At 44.2% G+C, this 27,643-nt stretch overlaps 1 protein-coding gene across 1 annotated transcript in view; it reads left to right on the forward strand.

Annotated features, from left to right (window-relative positions):
* The window catches only part of RETREG1 (reticulophagy regulator 1), a 125,366-nt gene that overhangs the window by 57,887 nt on the left and 39,836 nt on the right, over positions 1–27,643 (forward strand). The window lies entirely within an intron of this gene.

The following is a 27,643-nucleotide window of genomic DNA, read 5'->3' on the forward strand; positions in this document are numbered from 1 at the left end:
ATATTTAGATTGATTCTGTTTTGCTCAGTGAAATGATAATCTTAAGACAATGTAAGAAACAGGAAGATGCAGGATATTTGAAGGCCACCTGATTTGTTGTACACACATCGATTAATATTTCAAAATTGGGGTCTGGTATTTTCATGTATATCAGCATCCTATTTTATGTTTTCCAGTCAGTTGTAATAATAGGTGTCTCATATTTAAATTATAGAAGCATCTTTGAGGTAATGTGTTGCACCTAACAATGTACCTCTTTTCAAAGGTTGACTATTTCTTTTTTTTTTTTTTTAAGATTTATTTATTTTAGAGAGAAAGGGAGATGGGGGGAGAAGGGGCAGAGATGGAGAGAGAGAGAATCCTCAAGCAGAGTCCACGCCGAGCATGGAGCCGGACACGGGGCTCGACCCCAGGACCCGGAGATCATGACCTGAGCTGAAATCAAGAGCCGGCTGCTTACCCGATTGAGCCACCCAGGCGCCCCCAAAGGTTGAATATTTCTTTATCAAGAATATGAAATTTCAAGATTTACGCAGTGGAAAAAAACAGAAGTACCAAAGGAAATTTTCTTTTTAGTGTTTTGTTTGGTTTTGTTTTACCTTAGGATTTTGGTCATTGAATCTCCTAGCTTGGTTTTTCATGACCTGTGAAGACTGGACTTGTTTAGATTCTCCCATTACAGGATACAGGTGTTAGTGCCCCGCCCGTGTGTTACGTTTTGTCCTAACCCAGCAGTGCATCTGGCCCAGGACCTTCGCCTTGGCCCCCTGCAGTGACTGTGCTCCAAGTGACCCTGGGGTGGCATTGTGGATGGGGAGAACCATGAGTCTCTAATTGACCTGTCTTTCCAAGGAAGCTTCTGTGGTGACAACAAACAGAAACCCCTCAATCTAGCCTTAATAGGGGAGGAGTTACTATTTGGACTCAGAGTATCACATGGAAGCTGGAACCAAGAAATGCACGGAGCCAGAAGCTGGAAAGTTACCAGGAACAGAAGCACCTCTGAGGGCTCCCCAGGAATCAGAGGGGGCAGATAGGGAGCTGGGAGTGCGGGGAGGGGCAGTTGAGGAAGTGGGAGCATCCTGGATGATGGTGCTGATAACCTGCTAATAACCATCATCCATTAGGTGCTTAATATTGCTGGTCACTGTGCTGAACGCTTTCAGTGTTACCTAATGTGTCTTTATGACAGTTCACGAGGCAGGAAGTCATAGCCCCACTTATGAGACAAGGACACCAAAACCCGGGTAAGTTACTTTACCAAAGTGATGGAGGAAAGATTTCCATGCCCATCCCTCCCCAGAGCCAACAGGCTGATCTCCATATTCTACTGCATCCTCTGTCAACCTGCTTCTATTTCCTTTTCTAGAACATGACCTTGTAAATAGTACACAGGCAAAGAAAGGTACAGTTAGAATTTAAAGTAAGAATTTAAAAATGTTTCATCACATGCCGATAATGAGGAAGCAAACGGGCCTTTGGTGTCCGCGCGGTGCCAGGCTACGAGATAGTCAGAGCCCTGACTCAGTGTGGTAGGAGGGACAGTCTCCGTGTTGGAGAGGCAAGTTATGCTTTTTGTGACTGAAATGTGTTTCTTTTCTCTTACTAAAAGTTTACTTTTAATATTGCTAAAGCTTGTTTTCATCACAAAAATGAGGCTGTATTCTTAGTAAAAATATGTTCATCTCTGTCATATCAACTAATTTTTTTCTTGGCATAGAGTTCCTCTTTATGTGTAAAAGAATTAAATCTTAGGAGGTGATATGGCACCAAGGGAAGAAACAATGGACTTTGAGCACGCCAGTTCATCTTGTAGGCCTGTTTCCTTACTGACTAAAGAAAGTGAGTAGGCTTACTTTACAGCTGGGCTAATCAAGACTGTCTGGTGATAAATCAGTGGAACAGAGTAGAGTCCAGAAATCAGACTCACATGTATGTGACAACCAATTTTCAACATAGGTTCAGAGGCAGTTCAGCAGAGAGAAGATGGCTTTTTAACAGGTAGTGCAGAAAAGTTGAATATCCATATGCAAAAATATAAACTTAGATGCATACCTTGCATCACATATAAAAATTAACTCCAAGGGCATTTAAACAGGCCCGAATGTAAACTTAAATCTATAAAACTTCTAGAAGAGAACACAGGAGAAAGTCTTCATAACCCCAAGTTAAGGAAAGATTTCTGGGATACAAGACTATAGGCATCATCCATAAAAGAAAATTTTAACAAATTGGACTTCATCAAGATTGAAAAACCTTTGGTCTGTAGCAAACAGTATTGAGGGAATGAAAAGTCAAGGCATAGAGTGGAAGAAAATACTTATAAACCATATATCTGAAAAGATCTGTATGTGGAGTATAGAAAGAACTCTTAAAACTTAATAAGAAAACAAGCAACCCAAGTTTTAAAAGTCCAAAGGATTTGAACAGATACTTCAACAAAGATAAACACATAAAAAGATGCCCACCGTTGTTAGTTGTTAGAACTGCAAATTACAGGCACAATGAGATACCACGACACTTATTGGAACAGCCAAAATTTAAAAAGACCATACCAGGTGTTGTGAAGATGTAGAGCAATAGCAACTCTCATATTCTGCTGGTGGGAAGGAATGTCAGATGGTTACAACCATTTGCTAAAACAGATGGGCGCAGGTTTCTGAAAAGGTAAACATACACCTACCATGTGATTCAGCCATTCCACTCCTAGGTATTTACCCAAGAGAAATGAGAGCATATGTCCGTACAAAGTCTTGTGTAAGAATGTTCATAGGAGCTTTATTGGTAAGAGCTAAAACCTGCCCATCATCAGGTGCATAGATAAGTAAATCCACAGAGTGGATCACTGCTCTGTAATAAAAAGGAACGAGTTATTGATACACTAGCAAGTAAAACAACCTGGATGAATCTTGAAATAATTATGCTGAATTAAAGAAACCAGACAAAAAATAGTCATGCTGTATGACTCCGTTTGTATAAAAATCTTAAAAGGCAAACTAATGTATTGTCACAGGAAGCAAATCAGTCCTTGCCTTGGAAGGGACGGGGGTGGTGCCGGGAAGGGCAGGAAGGAAGGAAGGATTCAGAAGGGCACCGGCAAACTTTAGAAGGCTGATGGCATTCTTCATTATAGTGATTTTGGTGATGGTTTCGTGGGTGAATACCTATGTCAAAAGTTACCAAAGAATGCACTTCAAATATGCAGTTGGTTGTATGTCAATTGCATGTCATAAAGCTACTTAGAATAAAAGCCAGTGGGTACCGCAATCAACAGTAATACTTGAATGAGAGCACAAATAGAAGTAGGAGCTGCTCTGTTTAGAAGCCAGCAGGAATTGCATTGTTTTCTGCAGAAAATTCCAGAACTTGTTCTGACACCGTTCCATATTGCTGAGATACCCCTTTCATGTGTGTTGTGCAGCATGTATTTCTTTTAGTTGAAATAATTAAAAGGTCCTTTGACTTCTGAGAATAATGTATTTCTCATTTTAGAAAAATGTCTTAGGGAGGCACAGTGCAAAGGTGGACAAGCGTGGACCTGACTTCTGAGCTGAGTTTCCTGTGAGATGGTTTTTGGCCTTCTTGTTTGTATGTCGTAAAAACAGAAACCAGAGGACTGGGTGCTTGGGACAACAGGTTCCACTGACTCTAAGACAAAGGTCTCCCCACCCCCAGACCGGCCTTCTGTCTTTCACAAGCCCTGTCACCTGCTTCGGTATATAGAGATGAGCAAAATGAAAAATAAATGTGCTTTAACGCCCCCACCCATCCCTGAAAAACCTTCAAGTAGGAGGAGTCAGGTAGGGTGTTTTGTTTTGTTTTGTTTTCCTAGTACCTTTTACTAATCTGTTGTGACAGCAGAGTGATGGTTGCCCTGGGCTGGGTTGGATTTCAAAGGAGGTGATCATGTAGGTTGGGTAGGTGTTTTCAGGTGGGTATTGGAAATGTTCTGTATCTTGCTTCCGATGGTGGTTTCAAGGGTGTAAACAGCTGCTAAAACTCACCAGATTTTGTGCTTTTAAAAATGCATCCAGTTTATGCTCTGTAAATCATATCTTGATAAAGTTGTTATTTTAGGAACTCCATACATTTCTGCCTTCAGCTCTCTGCCCACAGCTTCAGAAAATAGTGGACCCGGCACATGCACCCCCCAATTATGTCTTAATAAAATAATCCTATTGTTGCCTCCCTGAATCATCTCTTCTTAGGAAAGAAAGAATAACACCTTGTAGTTGCTGTTTCAGCCGTAGACCTATAGATTAGGTTTTATTGTTAAGCTTGGATACTGTTTGTTTATATCTTGTTTCTAAGGGCAAAGTCAGGGTGAAATGGAGGCAGTTTGTTTTAGCTAATGAACTACACAAGAGTGTGATTATTAGTCCTGTCGCTTCAAACATGCTAGCTCTGGGGCAGGGCATGGACCAGGGTGGTGGTCTATCCTGGAATCTCTCAAGCACAGGGATGCCATATAATAGATACTTGTTTACTTGTCACTTGACTGAATTGATGTTTTTTCCCCCCTTTAGTTCTGAATCATCCCTGTTAGACAATCCTCTCCTCCCTGATCCCCCAGCTGACACCAGGGTCGTCCCTGCTTGGTTCCGTGGAATGTGGATGAGCTGATAGGTGCGGGGTGCCCAGCACCCATGGCTTGTCTGGAACAGACATACTGCTGTCTCTGTTCTCCCTACCCTTGCATTTAAACATCAGTTAGTTCCACCTTATTTACTAACAAGCCTAAATCTTTCCCAGATCTGATCTTCCTACAACAAAGGAGTGACTTATTCACCTGTATGTGTGCGAATTTCCTGAACCGATTAGAACCACAAAGAGTTTCAGCTTCTCAATTTTTAGATTCTTCCCATAATAATTGAGACCGTGGTAGAGTGAATGCCTTATTAGCCCTGTGTCTCCGGGTGACAGAAACATTAATCCTGAGCTCTGAGTCAAGCCTCATCAGCTCTGCCCCGTTAGGCAGGTACACTCTGTCCTCTCAAGTTTGATCAATTATTGACTTCATAAATGACTGCTCAATAAACAAGCATAATGAGGTGATTGACTTGTTCCTAAGAAGGGGCTTAAAATGCACCAATAAGACAGCAATCATTGTCATAGAAAATAAAACTGTGTTGGTAATTTAATTTAGTTGGGAGATCCAGGCCAGATTGAGAAAGCTGAATCCCTAGATCCCCGCTAAAAAGGGCCCCAAAGAACCGATTTTTGTAAATGTATTCCCTGAATGTCTGTCCTAACCAATGAAGCAGTCAGGAATATAATTTATAATGCATTTTACATCTTAAAAAATCATTTGAATGTGTACTTCCCTTGGGCAGAATTCTTATCTGTTCATTTAAAAGTGTCCTACACATTTCTACCCTGAGCAAATGTTACTTTGAAGAGAAAAGTTATTTTAGGGGCTCCTGGGTGGCTCAGTCGTTAAGCATCTGCCTTCGGCTCAGGTCATGGTCCCAGGGTCCTGGGATCGAGCCCCGCATCGGGCTCCCTGCTCCGCGGGAAGCCTCCTTCTCCCTCTCCCACTCCCCCCTCTGGTGTTCCCTCTCTCGCTGTGTCTCTCTCTGTCAAATAAATAAGTAAAATCTTAAAAAAAAAAAAAAAAAGAAAAGTAATTTTAAAACATGCCATTCAATTCAGGCATATTTGATAAGTGGAGAATTTGGTACCAGTAATTATTTGACATCTAAATGGTGAATAAAATACTCATTAAATTTTGACAGTTACTCAAAACATGTTCAAGGCAATGAAGAGATGGAACCTGCCTTAAGCAATAGTGAAGGGACATGACAGGACATTGGTACTGGGACAGTTGGCTTTCTTGGTGGTTGTTGGGAGGGGCCCAGGGGGCCCAGGGACGGGGCAGCAAGCAGGAGGAGGTGAGACTGGGCACTGCAGGACCAAGGGCTGCCTTTTGACCTTTCCTGTCTGGCTCACTAAGTCCCCTCCCTAGATTACGAAACATGTTCTGGAAATTGTTTCCAGAGGGCACACATCTCTTTGGTGACAGCTTATTTCTGGATTCCTGGTGCAAATGCCTGGCCTCTGATGACATTCAGGGGTGTGTTTCATGGCCCATCATCTGATTAGTCACTGAATGCCAAGGACTCTCCCGGCTGGCTTAGGGTCAGAGCACGTGAGCACAGGAGGAAAGAAACTTGTTGATTTCCCCCAGGCTCCTTCCAACAGACCCTGCCTTCAGGTCTGCGGTCCCCCTTTATGGATGCCTGCAGCCCCATGGAAGTGAAATGCTGGGGCCCTTCCCAGAACAATGCTCTTTCAGCAGAGCTCTCTGAATCTCCTTGGGGTGGAATTTCAAGCTTTATGTCTGAAGAGATGATTTCAGTCACCTCTGAAAAATCTTGGAATACAAAATGAGCCTGTAACAGGTTCTTACAAGGAGTCCTCAGCTTTACTTTGAAGGAGGATGCTTTCATTCCTTTTTCGGTTCTGGGGTGAGGTAATGCGAGTTGGGGCATCCTGGTTAGACAGACTGAAGTTCACACCTTTCTCTACATTACTGTGCTCACCCGTAAAATGGGTGTAATAATAGGAACCCCGTCCCAGAGTCTTGGGGAGGCTAGAATGAACCCAGCATGTCCAGCATTTATCCCAGGATGGCACGTGTGCGGTTCATCTGGACTGTCACTGGTTATCTTCATCTTCTGGGAGAAATGAAAAAGCCCCTGATTTGCAGCCACTTCCATGCTCAGAGCAGGACTCCTCCGGGGGAGCCAGGAGGCACACTAATCCCCCAGCTGCCCAGAGCAGTCACCTCCCAGATGCCTGGAGCCTGGCGGCTTGGTCTTTGGAGCTGGAGCCAGGCGCCATCTGCTGGGTTTTGGGTAAGGCGGGTGGGGTGGTACTCGAGTCTCTGAGTCTGCTCCAAGGCCAGGGGCTGCACAGCGCAGGTATCTGGTCCTGATCTGGGCCCGCTTGAACCCTGTGTCTGACCTCGCACACATCAGTTAAAACGAAGGGGCTGAGTTGATCCTGTGCTGTTTCCCGAGTACATACTGGAATCTACCAGAAAGCTGAGTCCCTCTATATTCTGGGACTATCCTGAGGACTGAGGATTCCTGTGCTTTGTCCACCTGACATTTGGTCCAAAAGCAGCGGCCCCTGCCTGCAGTCTGAGAGAGCCGTCCCCAGGCAGGGGTGTCGCTCTCTCCTTGGCCTGCGCAGGTAAAGGCCCGGCCATGGGAATGCACTCTGCTGCAGGCTGCAACCCCGCTTCTCCTGCTCTCTGCACAACCACCGCCCCACACATCCATGCCTCACACCATTCTTTCCCTTTGAAGAAATACAGCCTTTGTTTGATCCGTGGTCCTAACCACACACCATGCCCCATTCTCGCCCATGCCCCGCGTTGTAGCTGCTGCAGATGTTAGCAGCTCTCCGCTTGGCTGATGAGGCCTGGACAGCCCAGGCTGGCAGCTTCCGGCAGAGGAGAGGAGGCATTTCCGGAACAGGCTCCGAGGCTCACTGCCTGTGGCTTCAACCAGCTCTTTTAACAGGTACCCGGCCCTGGGCCAGTCACAAAACTTCCAAGCCTCATTTCTTCACTTTTAATCCGTGGGAAATGCTGTTTAATTTGGGCGTCGTGGTGAGGATTAAAGCACAGGGAGACCTGCAGGGTGCCTGGCCCCTCGGTAAGGGCTCCAGGAGTTAAGAGTGGTTCTTGTGTTTGGCTGGCTGTCTGAGGCCAGCTGGTCAGTCCTGCTCAGGGCGTACCCTCACGTTCTAAGGGACAAGCCAGGCAGAGTGAGACTGGCATAGGGCTGGTCAGAGGAAGAGTAGGGAAGGATCCAGAAGGGTTGTCAGTTGAGATCAGGCCTTTTGCCATTTTGGACTATTGTGGTGTGAGGTGCAAAGTAGAGCCCCTTTTCTGACCATGGGTATGCTCTCCCCTACTCCGAGGGCTCATCTTGCGGGGCCCCCCAGGCAAATCCGTATTTAAAAAATATCCTTTCAGTCTGCCAGAATGCTCTCCCAAAACAAGAGTCGGAGATGAACTCAGAAGCCCATAGTTACCAGAGAGTCCAACTCTAATTTGTATAAAATGCCATCTCAGGTACCCTTCTTTGGTTTGGCACCTTCAACACTGTGCACGGATCTCCAGGCTTCTGGCAGACAGCTATAGCACCCCGTGATGATCCGCGTGTTTTCCACGCAGCGTACCCTGACACGTCTGTGGAGTGTGTGTTTTCCATGGGGATGAGGGAATAAAGGACGTGAAATGAGACACATGTGTCCTGAGACCTGCATGTCTTGGAGGCTCCTTGGGAGAGAAGTTGAATGTGTTGGAGTGTTGGTGAGCCCAGGTCCCAGGGTTGAACCAGCTTGGTGATTTTAGGTTTTGTGAAGCGATCTCTTGTACTCATAATCCTGGTCACCCTTGTCACCACCCTGAGTAATCAGATTCCTCATGTTTGAAGGCGAAAGGAGCGAGTTTGGGTTCTGTCAACACTGTCCAGCTTCAGGGCATTTGGTGAGAGCTTCTCTCTGTGAATGGACGAGTGGCTCACTGATGTCAAGGTCACCTCTGGGAAGAGACAGGTTTCTTCTTGAAAGCGGGCCTGCAAATATCCATCCATCTCAGCCTTTGGATGGTCCATTTTGAGCAAGGGAAGTGAAATGGGTGGGTGGGAGAGGTGGGCTTCAAAGGAGATAAAAGGATTTGTGAAATACTCTTGTACGCCACCGTGCAGTTTTAAATCAGTTACACATGACAGCTAGCACTTCCGTCAACGCCAACACAGTGTGCATTCAGAAACGACAACCCCCGTTCGGTGGAGGGCTCTCTCTCTGCACGTGGAATCACTGAGATCAAGTAGAGCATTCAGATCTTGTAAGGACTGATGCTGATGGTAAATACATGTGTGTACATTCGAGGAAGAGAGCGAGAAAGAAAAAAGCAGTATAGGCTCTCTAGTTTAAATGCTCCTTCCTTAGGACCCAGCTTCTCATAGCCTCTAACAGAAGGGGTCTTTCTAGGCTCACTTGTTTAATATCCAGCTTCTCTAACACTCTGGGAGCTCCATGAAGCTGAGACCATGCCTCCTTTTCCACTCCTGTATGCCCAGGACTCACCCAGCACTGTGCCTGGCACTTAATAAGTGCTCAGTAAAAATGCCTGGTGAATGCATGAGCCATCTGCCTCCCTTAAAGAGACCCATCATTTCCGGAAGAAAGATGATAGCAGAAGACATTGCCTTCTGGACTTTAGGCAGGGATATTTTTTTTTCTTTAAATTTTTATTGTTATGTTAATCACCATACATTACATCATTAGTTTTTGATGTAGTGTTCCATGATTCATTGTTTGTGCATAACACCCAGCGCTCCACGCAGAACGTGCCCTCCCTAATACCCGTCACTGGGCTAACCCATCCCCCCCACACCCCTCCCCTTGGCAGGGATATTTTATCAATGAGGCAATCCCTGGTACAGCATATAATTTGGAGGGGGCTTCTACTCTTAGCAAAGTAATACGATGGAGCTTCTGAGTCTTGTGTGAAAAGTGACTAGGAAAAACTCAGAAGAGGGAAATGAGAACTGGCTGGAATTGAAGTGTGAATGTTGCTCTGAGTACAGAAATACCCGGGCTACCCCTTCTGATTCATTCACACGTTATCACATGATTGCCTTGGCCTTGATAAGGTTGACTGGAATAAGCAGGGTAATCTCTCCTCTCCACCCGCTCTATACATCATTGCTCTCCAGCAGGGCTGGCCCAGCGTGGAGTGGTCTGCACTTCAGATGATAACCTTGGAGAGCCTCACTCCACGTGGCTTCAAACCAGTGGGTAGCTGGTGTCTCGGTTCTTAGAGTATGTGTAGACAGTGTATTTCTCACACATAATCGAAGTCTCAGCTACTCTGAACATAACTCTGATGCTCATTTTTTGTTGTTGCTGTTGCTGTTGATAAAATGTTCTTTATTGTAAATCAGTGGGTGTAGGGAAACTATGTCCTTCTTTTTGGCTGCCCAGACCTTTTTGAAGGACTTTCCCATGAAGGGAAATTTTCTGCCTTGGGAGACCCTGCCTTCCCACAGAAGAAGCTGGAGCTCACTTTCTCAGGCTTCCTTGAAGCTAGGAGGTAACCATGTCACCCAGCTCCACCAGCCAGATGCACGGACACCATTTTGAATTATGAAGCTGGTAATGAAGAAAGCAGGCTTAAAGGAATCCAATCCGTTCTGGTGAGGGTGGCAGTCAAGACGCGCTTTCTACAGGGTTGTGGTGGTGAGAGTTCTAGAGTATCCAGTGTTCTATGGGCTGCGCAGGTGCATCCGCTGGTATTTCTGATGGAGCAGTTCTGTGGTGAGATTTTAGTGGCATTTGTGACCTGGTTTCCTGGCCTGTCTAGCGTCTCCCTGGGATACCCTTCTGTGAATTCCTTTTCTGTTCAAACTAGTGAGAATAAGTCAGCCTTACTTGTCACCAGGAACCCTGGATGATTCTGTGGGTCATTCAAGTCCTAGACCATGAGGGTGGGAAATATCACCATAATCACCTTAGGCTCCCTGTTAGACCTCTGCCGGTTACCGTATAGACAGTTCTCCTTCCTTTCTGAGCATCAGTCAAGAAAGGCTTAGACCTAGAGACATCTAGGTTGTCCTGCCTTTGTGTCAGTTCCTCCCCAGTTGAAATTTGGCATTTGTCCTGGGAGGTGGGGAGGAATGGGGTAACGATCGTACTCTTGGGTTAAACAGTTAAGAGAATCTTGGACTTTTGGTGTCCATCTTGTCACCCACTAAAGTATACATTTCAGTCTTTTGCAAATTCCTTTCAACTCTAAGGTCTAGAATCCAGGATGAGCATTTTTCTAAAATTCCTTCACCTTTTTCCAGATCTTTCCAAAGTGCCACGTGCAATGAATTCAGATAACATATTGTATAAATTCACGTTTGTGTTTCTCTTGGGGTTTGCTATTAATTTTGTGGGATAAAATGATTCTAAATTATCTATCTTCAAAGTTACATTATTTTAAATTTTACTATAGTCTTTTCCATGAGCTATGTTATAGGAGCTTGAATAGTTTACAAAACCATGATACTGATGAACAAGGAACCCCTATTTCTTACTCAAGCCTGACTTATACTGTGGTCGCTCCAACTATAACTGCACACAGAGAATTCATGCAGTTATCTTCATGTTCCCAGATAATTTGCAGAATTTCTTGAGAAATATGCAAATCATACAGGTACACTTGGTAAAAAAAATTTTTTTAAGACTTTGTTTATTCAAGAGAGTTAGAGTGTGAGCCAGAGGAGGAGCAGAGCTTGAGAGCAGACTCCACGCTGAGCACAGAGCGACCCTGGGCGTTGATCTCACAACTCCAAGATCATGACCTGAGTTGAAGCCAAGAGTCGGATGCTCAACCAACTGAGCCACCCAGGCACCCCTGTAAAATATTCTAAGTGGTATCTAGGTAATTGCCTTAGCCTTTCCTTTATTGTCTGCATGGAGACCCAGCATGAAGAAATAAAGGGGGGACAAAAAAACCTTTTGAACACTAACAAGTAAATTGAGATGAAACCCCTGATGTTCTAGAAAACTGCATTATCACCTTGACACCCAGAGACTCAAGTGACAAGCCAGTGACATTCTCCATTGACTATCAGGGCACCTTGTGTGATCTGTGTCTATTTTTTAAGGGAGATTCCCAAGGCCAAGAAGGACATGGGTCCATTCCTTAGCTGCTGTTATTATCATCTGTCATCAAAGGGTGGGCTGGCTAGCAGGATTGAGGGACCCAAAATGAAGGAAACACTGAAAGATTGCTTCTTTCATTCATCATTCACTCATTCATTCATCCATTCCTTGTGTTGATATTCTGATGATAGTCAGAGAAAGGAAAGATCATTGTGATTGGAGAGAGCAATGTGGAAAATGTGAGATTGAAACTCTTCATCTCTTGGGTGTTGTTTTAAAGCAAACACTTAAGTGGGACAGTCAAAATGCCCACACTCTTCCCAGTGTTATACATATGATTATATTCTCACTCAATCTGCCATACCGAACCCGAATCCAATCCACTTTACAACGTTACGTATGCATTGAGTCTTCACAACCGTATGAAGTACTACTGTTATCCCGCTTTACAGATGAGGAGACAGGCACAGAAATGTTAAGGGGCTTGCCTGAGATCGCACAGCCAGCAGGTGGTAGGGCCAGTGGCAGACCAAGGCAGGCTGGCTCCAGGAGTCACGTGGCACAGGTGCCCCTCGGACCACGTGCACTGTGCCCGGCATAGTGAGAGGATCAGACACCAGAGACTGCCCTTTAGTGGTTCACTGCTCAGGCAAGGAATTACAACCCCCTTTGTGAAGTAAATGAGATTGAGAAACAGAGCGGAGGACTCTAGGTGGGGTGGGTTTCCTGGACGCAGTGGGTGCAGTGGAGATGAATGTACAGCGTGTTTGTGAGGATCACCCGGGAAGGGAGGATGAGGAGGAGTGGGCAGAGGGGCCGTGGAGCTGCCAGGAGGCCTGGCCTTCTGGGGCAGGGGGACCACCTCAAGTGATGGCGGGGCAGGGGAGCGGAATACAGAGCACAGCCCTCTGGGTGCAGGTCGAGCTACATTAGGCTGTGCTTGGACTTGATTGAGGCTGAAGATGAACCTGACGACCATGCGGGATAAACATGAACGGGGGAGCCTTAGAGTAGTGCCTGTGCACCCAAAGGACACTTAAGGTTAAACTGCACTCTCTACCTTGTGCCAGTTCTGGGTGGACCGACCGAATGTGCAATGATGCAGTTAAGGGCATGAAAAAAGATTCGCTAAAGTAGCTGCAATAGCTGGGAACTCATCAAGATGCTGGCGCTCTAAGGCTCGGCTTGCTGTTGAACGTTGCTGCCAAATAGTCCTCAGGTGTCTTCAGTGGGATGGTGATGTTATTAAATCAGATATTGATCCATGAAAAGAGTGTTTCTGGTTTGTTAAATTACCACACTGACAGGGAGGGTGGCTGGTTTGATTTGCACCTGAAATGATAAGAGGCTAATTATATGGCAGGGTGACCCATAGGGCAGGGGACGATCTCAGTCATAGCAACACAATATTTATCTGGACAGCGGACAGTCAAGCTGCTAATTCAAGATGCAATCTTTTCCAGGGACTCAGCCAATGCAATAAAAAACAACTTTCCCCATTCCTCACACAGGCACCCGCTGGTTCTCGGAAATACAACCACAGGTTATTTCTTGTCAGCTACCAATGTAAAACGTATTTACTGATGACCTTTTTAATAAGTATTTTTATATGAAATAATCACCATTTAAAAAGTCTGATCAGTGAAAGGGCACCAAAACACAGAACCCCAGAAATCTTTGCTTTTCTTTAAAAAGTACTTTAAAAAGTAGAATTTCAGACTTTATTTCTTTTAATTTGTAGATTTTATCTGATTACAAAAGGAATGCATACATGGGAAAAGTTTTGAAAATACACAAAAGAAAGCAGACAAAAGAAGAGAAGCCTAGTATAATAATATACTATATTTACTATAATATGCAATAAATATAATAATCACTAGTAATATTGGGGTAATAGTTCCTTCTAGGTAGTTTTCTTTGATTATAGACAGACACATATTCTTTTATAATTTGTGGGACTGTATAAAATACAAGAGTTGGCAAACGATGGCTTGCACTCATTCTCATTTATTGTCTGTATTACAACAGGGGAGTTGAGTAGCTGTGAAGAGACCACATGGCCCACAAACCTGAAAATATTTACTATCTGAGCGATGACAGAAAGGTTTTTCACCCGGTTTACTATGTCGGGCGTCCTATTGCCTTTAGAGGTTCTTCAGAACTGTGTGTTCTAGTGAGTAGATGGAAGTTTTCCTTGTTTCCACTTGTCCCTTATTCCTGATGGACACATTCAGTCCATCAGTAAACCTCCTTGGCTCCATTTCTAGGATGTGTCCTAGACACCCCTTGCCCCCATCATTGCCTTGAACCTGCGCCGGCTCTCCTCCCTCACTGGCTGCCTCTCCTCCCTCGATCACAGAGAGCTGATCTCCACACACCAACTAGAGCTAGCTGTCTCGATGATTTCCCATTCCACCCAGGATGCAGCGTGCGCCGACAGGGGGACCTTGGATGTGATGCCCGCCTAGCTGCCAGCATCCCACGAGAGCTTTTGGCCACTTGGAATTTATGAGCTTCCAGGCATATAAGTTTAAACGGTCCAATTTGGGGTGCCTGGATCGCTCAGGTGGTTGGACGTCTGCCTTTGGCTCAGGTCATGATGGTGGGGCCCTAGGATGGAGCCCCACACCGGGCTTCTCGCTCAGCGGGGAGCCTGCTTCTCCCTCTCCTTGCCCCTCGCCCTGCTCATGCACATGTGTGCGTGCTCTCTCTGTCAGATAAATAAATCTTAAAAAAAAATGAAGGGTCCAGTTTTCTACTCATACTAATTGTAACCACTGTAAAATCACTGTTTGCTAATTTAGTTATGTTCAGCATATAAAATCATATCTTATTTACACCCCATGTTAGCTTGAAAATGCTCTTTTTCCTGTTCTCCCTTCGTGTCCATTTTCTTGAAACTAGGGCCACTTTCTGAGAGTAACATATTTGCAGAACAAGTTGTCGCTCCTAAGTTGTGATGGAGCACTTTAAAAAATCAGTCACTGGAAATCGTACCAACCAAGCTATAAACAACTATTTGGATCAGTTTTTTGTTTTTTTGTTTTTTTTAGTTTTATCCTTTTCTCTCCAGTCTTACTGAGATAGAACTGAGCTATAACGTTGTATAAGTTGAAGATATACAACATAATGGTTAGAGATATGTATTTTTTCAAAATCATGACCACAGATCACCTCCTATAGTTACAAATTTTTCTTCGATGGGGTGAGAACTTTCAAAATCTCCTCTCTCCACAAATTTATAATATAGGATTGTTAACTATAGTCATTATGCTGTACATTATGTCCCCAGGACTTATTTGTCCTATAACTGGAAATTTGTGTACTTTGACCACCTTCACCCAATCTCTCTACCCGCTGCCTCTGGCACCCACCCATTTGTCCATCAGTCTTTAAACCATATGACCAGTTACTATATTACTTTTTCAATAAATTTCTTTTTAAACATATTTTAATTCCAGTATAGTTAACATACAGTGTTATATATTAGTTGCAGGTGCACAATATAGTGATTCAGCACTCCCATACAATACCTCATGCTCATCACGACAAGTGCCCTCCATCCCCATCACCTATTTCACCCATCCCCCAACCCCTTTTAAAAATCAATGTCTGAAAAGCATATTTACAATAACAGCCCCTTTGATTGTGAGGTCACGCCTCCACAAATAATTACGAAATCGGATAAATACCTTTTTCTTTCACTTGATACTGTTACTTGTTATTTTTATTTTTATTTTTATTTTTTTACCAATTCTATCAGGTAACATCTATGACATCTAAAAGCTTCTCCAACTAGCACTGATGGAGGTCATTTCTGCCATCCTTCTTCCCCGAACACTTTTCTGTTCACAATAGAGAAATTGAACGTACAGCCCTAGTATGACAGATCTAGTTAGAGCACAAGCATATGCCACATCCTCTTTTTCAGGGATAATTTCAAGTAAAACCAAGCAGAGCATGTTTTAAAGGGATGACTCTTACCCCGTGAGGGACCCTGAGGGGTACTGCCAGGTCCCCCTTTGGGAATGAACCCTGATTAATGCCTCTCCTAGGAGGAGCCTCACTCTACTGTTGAGGGTTGGGAACACCTGTTTTTCATTTTGGTGAGACTCCCTGTTCATCTCCTTACTTGAGGGCAGTGGTGCTTTCATGGGGTCTGAGAAGGGGACTCATCATTCTGGAAAATGTATGTACACATAGTGTTCTCTCTTGCACATCTCTCCGCAGCTGGTGCTTCCTGTCCTCTGTTACAGCTTCAGACACGGCTTGTCCCTTGCTCTTCACTTATATTTAGGACTTGAGGTGATTTTAAATTTTAACTTGCTCGTGATGGACCCAGATGCCAGATCAGGAGTAGTCTTACCCAAGTCCCTACCCTCCACAGTTTTCCATACGACTCGTGGTTTCATTGTCTCATGAAGTCAAGTTTGATATAAACAGTTGGCATTGGTTATAAAAAGGCGGCTGGAAAGCAGCATCTGGCCGTGTGAATCCACTATGGAAATTTACGGTGGACTGTGTGTGTGGCGTTGCCATGGTTGGATGCTAAAAAGAGGCGCAGGTAAAAGAAGCCAAGTGTCTCATTTCCATTTTTAAACTGTGAGCTTCCTCTAGTACTCAAAATAGGAAAGAAACATGAAAGGTAAGGACAAGTGGCACACGTGGAAAGGAAACCTGAAGTTGGTTTCGATCCTGGAAGTTTTATCATCATAAGGGGAAAAAAATGGCAGGTTGTTCCCGGCTTTGATGAGAACCGTTGGAAGTAGCTCACATGTGCACTCCGCTCACCTCCAGCGATGCTGCTCACACCAAGAAGGAGCATATACAGCGCCCTGTCTTGCATATGTCCATGGAGATGGGTGCACAGGCTTTCGTTACCCTGGGTCAGGCCACCTCTGACCGCTGGGTTTGGTCCTGGTGTTGTCTCTTGCCTGGTGCTGGCGCAGAGTGAGAAGGAAAAAAGATAACCTTGCGGGGTACCGGGTACACTGCGGGTAACCCCGGGCTCAGTGGCAGAGTGCAGGCCAAGGTTGGGCAGGTTGAGTGGAGCGGTGCCAAGAGGGCAATGAGGTGGTCTCTCCAGGTCTCTGAAGGGGTGGGAAGAGGAGTCATCGGAAGGGGCAGGTGGGCAGAAACCAGTTTGCAGCTGGAACAATGGGAGCCACGCAATCAATAACAGGGCGAAGGATTATAACCCAAATGATAAGTTCTTATGAGTCCAGCTGAGTCTTCACCGATACAAATGATTGAATAAATAAGTGAATGAGGGAGGGGGACTAATCTACTTTAGGGAGGAATTCCAGATCCTATAGTCACCACTCCCCCATTCAGGAGGTAGAGCTGTGTCCCTGTGCGTCCCTCCCACTCCCGTGAATGGGAATTGGACTTAGAGTTGCTTTCACACTGCAGCATGGAAAGGGAAAAACAATACCCTTATAATGGAGAGTCCTGGCAAATACTGCCTTTTCCAAGTGAGCAAGTTCACATCACCAGGGAGCAGTCATGTGGACGTTACGAACCTCTGACATGCTGTGAGGAAAAGGGCCCTTCACCTCTGTGATCTTTTTCCCCTAAAACCCACAAGCTTGGTCTAATGGTGAGAAAAGCATCAGACAAATCCGAATTGAGGGGCATTCTCTGGAATACTTGATACCTCCAAAATACTCCTCAGAACTGCGAAGGTGGGGAAACCAAGGCAAGCCTGAGCAGGTCTCAGACCACAGGAGGCTAAGAAGATAGGACAGCGGAATGCAGTGTGGTGTCTCAGTTGGGATCCTGGAAGAGGAAAAGGAGATGGGTGGGGGTGGGAATTGGTGAGATTCAAATGAAGTCTGGAGTTCCACTCTTAGGGACGTTGCAATGCTAGGGTTTAGTTGTGACAAATGTACTGGGGTCATAAAAGGTGTTCACCCGGAGCAACTAGGTGGGGGGTGGGGGGTGTATGGGAGCTCTCTGTATTGTCTTTGTCCCTCTTCTACAAATCTAAAATTCTTCCAAAACTTAAAATGTATTAAAATAAAACAAGTTGGGGTATGCTTATGGGAGACAAGCTCTGGATGCTGGAGGAAACCCATCATAAGGAATTCCTAAAGACAGGAAGTCGGGGATGAACACCATCAGAGCCTCACTGGACCCGGTCTCTCTTCTGAGGTCCTTTACAGTTTACATTTGGATTTGTCTCTCTCTATTTTTAAAGTTCATGGCTTTGCTAGTCACGGACGGGGTTCTACTCATGCCCTGATAGACATGAAATCACTATGGGATGCCTTCAAGTTGCTATGAGCAGATCATTTGGAACCATGTGGTGGCCAAAAGGAGGCAGACCACATTTCCGAGAGACCAGGTTTATTATCAGTCCGACAGTAGTTGAGGCACTAAGGAGATGCCGTCCCATTAGGTTACTGGAGGAATCTGCCCTCTACAAGAAGTGGTTGTGAGGTCTCTTAGGGCCCTCTTCTTTCCCACTTATCAAGACCCGCAGATGTTCAGCCTTACTTGTTGCATCTGCTTCTAAAGGGGCTGGTTCCTCGTCAGAAATGCCTCAAGGCTGTAGGATATTGGCCTGGGAGCACATTTCCCCAAACCCCATTGCCTGGGGGAGAGGTTCTTCCAGTGTCTGAGAGATCTCTCATCCCTCAGGCTGGGTCAGCAGGTGGAACTCACCCAGCCAAGGCCACAGGGGAGCCAGATGGCACGTGGTGAAAAGGGACGAGGAGGCTTTCTGGTCACCCAGCCCATAACCACAAAACCAATATGGAAATGATGATTAACTATTGTAGGACTGTTAAGCTGAAAAGTCTTCATTTCAGCTTGGCTTCTTCACAAAATACTGGGTGAATGTATAGCCAGGAAGCATCTTATCAGTTGCTATTTAAGGGATGAAAAATAAGTTTTAACACTGACATAACCAAAATGTGATAAAGAGGATCAACATATAAGTCTTACGCACTCCATAGTTAAACAGCTTATGAGTGCTTTGTCTAGCGTTGTATGTTTAAGCTCAAGAGAGGATGTTTGTTTTGAGCTGTGGGCCACTCTTGGAGAATCCCTCCGATTCTTACCATCCACACAGACCTCTGTCTCTGCAACTTGTGGCCTTAGAAATTTTCCATTTCCTGATGTTTGCTAAGAGCAGTGGGACCTGCCAGAGTTCTTTCTCTCCTATGGCTATTTGTTCTAAATTTCTTGGAACCAGAGATTCTCTGTTGAGGAACTTCACCCCTGAAATACACACGCAGACTTAGAAGAGAGCTTTAAAGAAGAAAGCAAACAGGACTATTCAGGATGGGTGTGTTCTGCGGAGGGGCACTTGAACCAAAGCCATTTGGCTTTGATTTTTACCAGCGTGTATATTCCTCCTGGAGTTTTAGAAGAGTGGTTTTTTTGTTTGTTTGTTTGTTTTTGTTTTTGTTTTTTTCTGTAGGGGAGGTTGTAGATGGATGGGAGGAACCAGAGAGAAAGAAATCAGCCTGAGACAGAGATATATCCACTGTTTTAAGGAGAGGAGTGGGGAAGTAAGTAGGAAGGAAACCAGTTGCAAGTGACCAACGGGCCCTCAGAGAGGGGATCTCACACCAGAGTTTGTAGAAGCCGTGTTTAGCACAGTGAAGTGGGTCTCAACACAAAAACAAGCCAGTGCCATAGGGAGCTGTGACGCAGGAGGTCCTAGCACCTGCCCTGTTTCATAGAGTCTTCTCGGAGCCTCCTGAGCCGTAGCCAGACTGCCTCTTCTTCTTCCTGTCAGTGTTTCCCGAGGCTACTCCTGTACTCTGTTCACCACCCTTTCCTGTTCTTCTCCTCCATCTTCCCTTACCCCACCCTTCCTGTTGTGAACCCGATGACTACTCAAAAGGGTTATTTGCAGTGTTTACACTTTGCTTCTTGGATTCCAGTGGTCACTAACTCCTAAATATCACAGTTTAAAAATCAGCAACCTATGGTGGATACTTGAATAATGTAAGTGTTAGGGGCACCAATCCCCTACACAGTTGATAAATACAGGTATAACTTTTAACTCCTCAAAAACGTTACTCATAGCATACTGTTGACCAGAAGACTTACCAATAACACGAACAGTTGATTAACACGTATCTTGTATGTTATATATATTATATGTTGTATTCTTACAACGAAGTGCTAGAGAAAAGAAAATGTTATTAAGAAAATCATAAGGGATGCCTGGGTGGCCCAATCGGTTAAGTGTCTGACTCTTGACTTCAGTGCACATTGTGATCTCAGGGTCATGGGCTCGAGCTCTGCATCGGGCTCCATGTTCAGCATGGAGTCTGCTTGAGATTCTCTCACACCCTCTCCCTCTGCCCCTCCCCCCTTGCACCGTCTCTCCAAAAAAAATCATAACAAAATACATTTACAGTCCTGAACTGTATTTATCAGAAAAAAAATTCACATGTAAGTGGACCCGTGTTGTTCAAGGGTTGACTGTATAATGAACTTTTTTAAATAAACATATCTGATCAGAAAGTTGGGACATCAGTATGCCCCCGTAGAGGTCAGCATGACAAAGATCTAGCTGGCACAGGACACAACTCTTGAAGGCTCTTGAGTCTTTACCATGTTCCCTACTAGCCCTTCTACCCCCCAGCTTCTCTCCACTCCTTGACCGCCTTTCCGCTCCTGCCATTTGCTGACTCTTCTCCCAGATCTCTCTCCTTCCACGCTTGTCCTTTCCGTCCTCCCAGGCTGGCTGGCTTCTCTAGCATCCTTTGGGTAGCTGCACTCTGTCATATCTAAACCATACTTCCCAGATAGCTTTGCTTCATCATACCACTTTGGGGGTGGGGCACAATTCCATGGCAAGGTCAGATGGTGGGTGTAGCATGGACCAGTTTGGAAAGGGGTGAGCGGCCCTCGCTGGCCAATCTGAGTGTCTGTGGCAAAGTTGGGTCCAGCTGGGGTCCCTACTGAGACCAAAATAAGTTATGTGACAATCCAGCACAAATTACCAAATTGAAGTTCCAACAAACAGGGGTAAGAAATGGTGAGGTATTGGGTCCAGCTGGTGGCCTGAACAGGTGCACGGATGAATGTGAAGGGGTCTGTTATTAATCATACCAGGACGTGAGGTGCAACTGAGGACTCTCCTAGGCTGGGAAGTAGGTTGACTATAGTGATACCCCCAGAAAAGGGTGAAGGTCAAGCAGAAAGCTGGAGGGCAGGGACTTCAGGGGCTCCATGTCTCGGTTTTAGAGTGCCAGCTATTTTTGGATGAAAAGAAATTTGAAGAAAACACTCTGTGTGCTAAGCTTAAAAAAAGTAAAAAGATAAAATGGGTAACTGGGTTGATTCTGTTCTCATTATTATGAAAAGAGACTGAGGAAAAAGTTTCCCACTTTCTCTTCCAGGCTGGGCTGTCCAGAGGATCTAGGTCACGGTTTTTCCACTGTATCTTGAGCAACTCTGGATTTTCAAGGACTCAATTCAGGGGTTGCCTTTGCAGGGGATGGAGGCCATGTTTCAGTGCCCTGCCCCCCCCCCAAACCTGAGTAACTCTTTTTGGTGGCTATATCTTTTATATACTAAAGTTTGTTATAACATCTGGGGAAAAAAAGTTTTTATTGCTCTGAAAGTCACCGATCTAGGACAAGTGTCAGTATGATTCCGCCAACCAGAAAACAAGAGAGAGGCTACCATCTTTCTCATTACTATGCATGTTGTGATTGTTCATCAGATTTTTCGTCATTGCTGAGTGGTGTGATTGACACCACATACACATAGGGTCACTTAATCCCTTGATTTGTTTTTCCCTTGATTTTTTTTTTTTTTTAATCTAAGGAAAAAATGTTCTTTTTTTTACTTTATTCCAAAAATACACTGTCTTTGATAGTAGCAAACATTCTCTGTTGGCAACCTTGGAGGTCTTTGGTGGGAGATGAGGAAGGTGGGGAAAGGCGATTTGTACATTTTTGAGCCAATAGGTGAAGGGAAGGATCACGTGGGTTTTCTTTTCCTCCTCCTTTCAACCAATACCTTTCTGTTACCAAAGAGTTAACTCCTCAAAGACAGGGACTGCTACTTGTCTGGCTTGAGAGAAAATCCTGAAGCCTGAGAGGTGTGTTGGGGATGTGCTTCGGAAGGCCTTGTTTCCCAGGTGAAAGAGCAGGGATTTTTTTTTTTAGATTATTATTATTATTTTTAAAGATATTTTTCATTAGTGATAGAAGCCACAGAAAAATTCCCCTTCCATTTAAAAGTCTATTTTTCTCTTTTTTGTCTTTAAAAACAATTTTTTTTCTTGTAAGAGCAACTTGTATGTACTTGTTACTGAAAAATATGAAACACAGGTGGGCAAAAAGAATAAAGTGAAAAATACTCATTATTTCCTTAAGCCACTGAAGAAAACCACAGTTAACACCTCAGTGTAGATCCTTTGAAATGTTTTTCCTTCCTTTTTCACTCCCTTCCTTCCTTGTCTTCTTAGTTTCCCTTTCTTCAGACATACCTTTCCAGGTGTTTTCATCAATAGATAAATGTATATTTTTACAAACAAAAATGTACATTTTTACATAAATGGGGCTATACACCTTTTCTATTTTCTCTTTTTTAGCTAACCATATCATGGAAAGATTTTAATAACACTCTCATCCTTTTTAGCAGCAGCATGGAATCTCATTGCACCAAAATTCAATTAATCCCTTATTGATAGGCCTCTAGGTTGTTTGGGTTTTTTGCAGTTATAAGGATGCTTATATTTATTTTATCTTTACATTTTAAAATTTTTGTGTGATTTACATAAAAATTTTACAAAAAACATGACATGACATTGAAAATATATATGCTCGGGGCACCCAGGTGGCTCAGTAGGTTGGGTGCCTGACTCTTCGTTTCGGCTTGGGTCACAGATCTCGAGGCTGTGGGATCCAGCCCCATGTCAGGCTCCATGCTCAGTGTGGAGTCAGCTTGGGATTGTTTCTCTCCCTCAGCTCATGCAGCACATTCTCTCTCTCTCCCTCTTTCTCCCTAAAATAAATGTCTCTTTAAAAAATGTAAAAAAATATATATATGTGTGTGTGTGTGTGTGTATATATATATGCTTATAACTTATAATTGCATTATATATTTGCAGGGTATATATTGCTCAGAATATTTGATCACAAGCATTTGGTTGCCCTTAGAGGAGACCAGACTGAACTAAGACAAAAAACAGAGTGAGCACAGAATCTCAGGGTGGCTTACAAACAGCTCAGTGATGGTGAGTCTTCCCTGTGCATAAGGGAGAGGAAGAGAGCCTACAGCTCCCATTTCTCTGCCCCTGTTGACCATTTGGAACATTTCTTCACTTACATAACTTATATTCACTAATAATATCACTTAAAAATACTAGTTTGTTCTGTTCTAGGAGCTAGCTCTACTATGCTTTATACTATTGCTGAGAAACAGCAATGAACAGGAAGTTTCATTGCCTGCTCTGGGAGGGAGGGATTCAGATAGCAGATATGTAAGCGGATAGTAAGATGAGATGTTGCTAAATTTTATGGAGAAAATACATCAGAATAATGGACTTGAGAATGATATGAGGGATTACTTTTCTAAAAACAGGAAAATGGGAGAAGAAATAGAAAAGCTTCAGGGAGGGGCAGATTGCAGAGATGGTGGGTCCTCTTTGGATTTGTTTTTTGGAGAAACGTGTGGGACTTCCATGAATTAAAGATAAACCAAGGCACATTATAAATTTTAAGAGTTTATATGTGCAAAAATCAGTGAATCAGGTCACACCAAGCTGGAAGTGATTAGGAGCATTCCCCGGACAGAAGCCAGGGGAAAGACTTTGGGAGGGACTACTGGAAACAAAGCAAGGCAATTATTTGATTGACTGTAACTCAAGTGGTTGCCTTATTCGGGAAAGCCTATTGGTTGCTTGCAATTGGTCATCCTTAGGTTAACCTTGAGGCATTTATAGACTTACATTTCAGTTTGCTAACGCACGATGCTAAAGCCTGAGAACCATCTCAATCTAAAGGTCTCCTTGCTTCACACAGCACAGGTTAATTAAGATGGTTAGTAGTCAGTGGTGTGTGAGTAAATTTTGAACAACTGGCTCACAATGGGTAGGGATGAGGTGGCTGATTTGTAGCATTTGCCAATTTCCATGGTGTAAATGTTCCCACCATGGCTGACTCAAACTACCTACTTTATATCACTGAACAGGAGAGGGAAGAGGTAGGAACAGTTTCCATAAGCTAGTTAGAGGCAGCTCCCGTGCACCACAGTTAGTGGGTGGTAGGACCTATGGGCTTGGAATTCTGGAGTGTGTCTGGCGGGGGATATAGGTTTGGGCATAGAGGTAGGGGTTAAAATCTGGGAGGAAGAGATTTCTAGGGAGATCGTATAGCATGGAAGGGGAGGTGGGCAGTGTTAGAGCACTAGGACTGTGCTCGCAAAGTGTGTGGGTCCCCTGCCAGCAACATCAGCAGCATCTGGGAGCAGATTCATGGCACATCTCTGGTCTGCAGAATTAGACTGGCCAGGGGTGGGGAAGCCCTGCCCTCAAGATCACCAGTGTTGGAGAGCCAGTTAGAAGAGGGGCATCTAGAGAGACCGAGAAGGAATGTTGAGAGAAGCTGGAGCTGCACACCGAAAGTGGAGTCTTTGAGCCAGGCGTGGGGACAGTGGCAGGACAGAGGGACAGCAGTGCCAGGGTCATGGTGGGGGCAAAATGAAGGTTGTAATTGGTGAGGAGTGATGACCACAGACCACTGGTTAGGACCTTCAGTTGTAAAGAACAGAAGACAGAGCTTAGTAACGAGGAGATGTGTGGTCAGTGATGCAGTTTCTGGGAGAGGCCCGGATACACTTGTGGCTGAAGGAAAGAGCCAGTAGAATTCGGGAGGGTCCTGAACCCGCAAGTTGGAGATGGGATAGAGGCAGCTGGGCGGCTCAGTCACGTAAGCATCTGCCTTCAGCTCAGGTCGTGATCCCGGGGCCCTGGGATCGAGCCCCGCGTCATGTCGGGCTCCCTGCTCAGTGGGAAGTCTGTTTGCCCTCTGCCCCTCCCCCACTCTTTATCTCTCCCAAATAAATAAATAAAATCTTTTTTTTAAAAAAAAGAAAAAAGGCGATGGGATAATTGGTGGCACAAATTGGAGAAGCGAGGAGGGGAGGGGATCAAGAACTTGGGACCCAGCCTGGCCTTGGAGAAGTTACTTATGGGATCTTATTCTTGTCTTCAGAGGCTGAGGGAAGGAGGGATGGAGAAGATATTAGCATATGGACTAAATGTTTCCTGGACTCTCCTAATACTCTCCTATTCATTGTCTTTTGTAAATCTCTACCCTTTACCCTTTTGATTAAAAGCAATTCTGGGGGCGCCTGGATGGTTCAGTCGGTTACAGGTCCGACTCTTGATTTCAGCTTGGGTCATGATCTCAGGGTCGTGAGACCGAGCCCCATGTCTGGGTCCATGCTGGGTGTAGAGTCTGCTTACGGTTCTCTCTCTCCCTGTCTCTCTGCCCCGCCCCCCCCCCAAAAGCAATTCTGGAAATGTTTCTGAAACAGTCAGTAAGATTGTGTGAGTCTGTTCTCACAATACCTTTTGTTTATATCTAACTTAAACCAATTTTGGCAGAGAAGTAGAAAATTAAAGCTCTAGAACTGTACAGACCACTAGAAATATAATGCAAGCTACATATATAAATTAAAATTTCTAGGAGCCATGTTAAATAAAAAAGAAGTGAAATTAATTTTAAGAATTTATTTTATTTGATCAATATGCCCACAATATTATCATTTCAACATGTAGTCAATATGAAAATTAGTAACGAGATATTTTACATTCGTTTTTCTTTCTACTGCGTCTTCACAATCTGTGCCAGCCACATTTCCTGTGCTCAGTGGCTGTCATTTTGGATGGTGTGGCTCTGGAGGGTCCACACAGTTTGGAGCACTGAATGCTGAGAGAAGAAATTAAAATGTACCTATTCTTAAGAGGTGACAAAGACTCTCTTTGATCAAACTCTAAAAGGCTTCCTCTGCGCTCTTTTGCAGCTAGGCTATATTCTTGGGTATGTTATCAAGAACCCAGTTTTTGTTTTTGTTTTTTTCTTAAATTTTTATTTAAGTAATCTCTATACCCAACATGGGGCTCGAACTCACAACCCCGAAATCAGGAGTCGCCTGTTCCTCTGACTGAGGAGCCAGGTGCCCCCTCGAGGACACAGTTTTAGCAAGAATCCTGTCAGGTCATTTTAGCGAGAATCCCTCGCCCTTGATATCTGATGACCCCACATCTCTGACCAAATTCCTCATTTCCCAACACCCCCAGGTAATATCCCATCAGCCTGGCCTGCCTTCAGCAAGAATTCTGTTAGGCCAGCTTAGCAAACAATTACCCTTTCTGTCTTAGTAATTTTCTGTCACCGATGACTCCCCCACTCCCGCACCCACACCCACAACTTGGCCATTCATGCTAACATTGCCCTGTTATCTCCAAGAGAGGGAGAGTCCCTCCTATTGTCTCTGACAGAAAGTTCCAGAGCCTTAGTCAAAACTGTTACAGAAGAGTGGGAAGAAAAAACTCAAACCAATGATTATGAAGAAAAGTAGACAATTACCTTTGATATGGCAATGATTTTCTTAGCTTGTATACTATATGATTAAACTGCAAAAAAATGTTTATTTAACATCTATTATTAAAAATGCATACATATTTTAGAAGAGTATAAATACAAGAAAACTTGAACTATGGAAGTGTCTGGCCACAAGAGCTTTCCCCAGAATGTACGGGCTCTGCTGTCTCTTCAGGTGGAGGAGTGACAAGGATACTCTGCACTGCAGTCTCTCCCGATCTGTCCACAGTGGGTCACCTAACTTTGCAGGGTCCCTTTTCCAGAGTCTGAGAATGTTGGAAAGCTTCTGGGGTCCTCAGGGTCTCTCCCGTGTGTGTGTGCCGTGAGCCTTACATTCAGGATGTCCAGTGGATTTCAGGTCAGCAGTGATGGGGAACCTTGTAACCACAACAGCCCGCCCCCCACCCCACAGGGCTGAAGGTGTCCCCGATGCCAGGAAGCCCCCTGCCCTGTCAGCCACGAAGCTTCACTCTGGTTTCTGTTACCTGTGCCATCCCTGTTTCCCCTCCTTGTTCTTGTGAATTTCAGAAATTAACACAAATATACCTGAAGGGGGAATCCATGGTTGGAGCAAGTCATTTAAAAATGCGTGAAGGAGTGCTTAAAGGAAGTATTTTAATAAATATTTCATGGTAGTAACGAGCAGTTCATCTGCCACAACACTAATCATGTAATTGTCCTCTAACACTGAGAGGCAGATTTCAGAAACGTATTCACTTCTGTTCTAAATAGCAACTTAAGTTTGACAACAACTGTGCTCAGATATTAAAAAAAAAAGTAAAACAGGAGTTTAGGAGAACAAAAGGTAAAATTAACAGGATAGAACTGTTAAAACAGAGAGTTAGATCCTAGAATTAGCTTTTTGCGGTTGATAACTTTAAATAAAAGTGTTGAAATAGTCTCACTGATGATGTTTCCAGTGTTTGAACTTTTCAGTTCTTTAAACATGGAATTTCTCACAACAGCACACATTTCTTTGGGTCTGAGAGGCACCTGCACAACCTGATCCTCAGAACTCTGCTAGGACTGTTCACCTTCAAGGTCAACAGTATTTGAGTTATGTGTTTGAGTACCCGCACTGACTTAATCTTAGAATTTGAAGTCTAGAACTTTAAATCTTGTGTGAGATATTAAGGAATAGTCAGAATTGTGGCACAAAATAGCTCACACTATCCAAAAGAAAGCAGGTTCACATGTAATCCATTTCAACTTTTCAATTCTTTGATGTTCTAGAAATGACACATGTAAATGTAAAATGTACAGTAAATATATATTGCTATGTAGTGACGAGGGAACACACACATTTTTAAAAGAAAAGCATATTGTTGCTTAATAATTAGATCTTGCTTACTGCTTTACCTAACGTTCCCAGTCAGGAAAAAAAA

Source organism: Zalophus californianus, chromosome 5 (assembly GCF_009762305.2).
Source record: "Zalophus californianus isolate mZalCal1 chromosome 5, mZalCal1.pri.v2, whole genome shotgun sequence".
NCBI classification, from domain to species: Eukaryota; Metazoa; Chordata; class Mammalia; order Carnivora; family Otariidae; genus Zalophus; species Zalophus californianus.